Genomic DNA, 1883 nt, shown 5'->3' on the forward strand with positions numbered 1-1883 from the left:
TGGGATTACCCCAGTCATCTTTGTCCTCCTTACTAGCTAATGCGGCTAGTGACTTGAGCTGCGAAACCTTATCATCTAGTGCTCGAAGAGCGTCTTTCTTAGCCTGTTTGGTGTCGTAAACTGTGGTTGCTTTCTTTTCTAGCTCGTCTTTGTGTAGAAGTGAACCATCCCTTTCAGTTGACAAGCAGTCAATAGCAACTTCTCTACACTCGCTACCATTTTCAGTTTCAGCAACACAGAATCTTTGTGCTGCCTCTGGATCTGGTTTTGCCAACTGTGAATTAGATGAAGTGCTTTCTTCATCGAAGGATCATGTTTTATCGTTGAATCTTCCATCAGACAATGTAATTCTGCTAGATTTTGCAGAGATACATTACACTATATCTGCTTCCTCGTGGTCCAGTGGACTGCTCAACACCTCAAGCTCTTTTGTCTTGTTATTCTTTGTATCATCCTCGTCAAATCAACTAACATGCTCCGGAGAAACATGCTCTTGTTCCCCGGACCATGTTTTTGCCCTTGAACTTGACGAGCTTGCAGTGATCGTAGTTTCTGTTTGTGAGATAGTCTCCTGTTGATCATATCCATTGCAAATAGCTGCCTCACTCATCTCCCCACTTTTAGAATCCTCACTATCTTGAGAGATCCTAGCCGAGTAGCTTGTTAGATCGACTCTCTTAGTGTCAAGTTTGGCTCGGAACGTGTTATAATTGTAAGATAAGTTTCTTGGCTGAATGTTATCACTTTCGTCAAAGTAAAGGACAGTTCTTTTCTCTTTTAGCTTCTACGGTCTTTCTATGCTACCTCTCGGACTGATAGATTTTCCAGGTGATGGTCGTGTTTTCTCTTTCGTTCTGCTCGGGGACTTCATGGAAAGAAACGCAGATGAACGGTTGTGACACAAGAGGAGGTATGGTTGCAAATGTTGATTTCTCAACAGCTCGACAGCCTATAAGTAGAGGTAAAAAAAATATCAAGATGAATCTCAATTTAATACTCCCTCCATTTCATTTTGTTTTTCGGGTTTTGATTTGGCACGAAGTTTAAGAAAGAAAAGAAGACTTGAATTTTGTGGTCTTAAAATAAAGGTATGCAGAATGTATCAAAATGTAATTTAAGTTTGTAATCTTTAAACATACCACGTAGAAAGTTAGAATTAAGGAGTTGTTGTAAAAAGAAAGAAACATTCGCTTTTAAACAGACTAAAAAGGAAAATAATACTTAACAGATTGAAATGGAAAGAATAACATTTGAACATATGTCGCTCGCACTCACTATATGTCGGTGTTCTGGAGTTTTCCTTAGCATGCTTTTTATTATCTGTTTCCTGCAAGAATTAAATCCGCTTTGTCAGCTAACTTATTTGTTATACTTGTGGCGTGCTTAGAAGGAAGATACTTACAAGGTGGAGTATATAATCGGAAATGGTGAGAACAAACCCCGGTTTATTTTGTTGATAAGTCCTGTTTTGTCCTGTTGGATTTACATTGTCACTATATCATATAGAAGATATCAGGATAAAGAACTTCTCTTTTTTTTTGGCGTAACAAGTATAACTTTTCGAGGAATTGTTTACGAAGTTCAGATAGCTTAAAAATCAACTCACAGAAGCTTTAAACGGGGGTTGATATGCAGCAATGTCAAACATACAGTATCCTAAAATCACATTAAAGTGTTAGTATTAGGGACATGATGTAAAGAGCTAAAATATATTGCTTCATCAACATTCTTATTTCTTACCAAGCGACCATATATCAGATTTATAGCCATAGGGTATGCCGGCAAGGAGCTCAGGGCACATGTCGTTTGGTGTGCCAGATACCTATTACATGATATTTGTTCCAAAATTAAGGATTAGCTGTACAACTCGACGTCTTTTTCTC

General features: G+C 38.2%; 1 long non-coding RNA gene across 1 annotated transcript; it reads right to left on the reverse strand.

Annotated features, from left to right (window-relative positions):
* Nucleotides 1-1397: 1397 nt before the first annotated feature.
* Nucleotides 1398-1834, reverse strand: LOC124890047. Its single transcript, XR_007048913.1, has 3 exons — nt 1741-1834; nt 1607-1656; nt 1398-1473 (listed from the first exon to the last, which is right to left on the reverse strand). It is a non-coding gene; the product is annotated as an uncharacterized LOC124890047 (long non-coding RNA).
* Between the last annotated feature and the right edge of the window lie 49 nt (nt 1835-1883).

This window comes from Capsicum annuum, unplaced genomic scaffold (assembly GCF_002878395.1).
Source record: "Capsicum annuum cultivar UCD-10X-F1 unplaced genomic scaffold, UCD10Xv1.1 ctg10607, whole genome shotgun sequence".
Classification (NCBI taxonomy): Eukaryota; Viridiplantae; Streptophyta; class Magnoliopsida; order Solanales; family Solanaceae; genus Capsicum; species Capsicum annuum.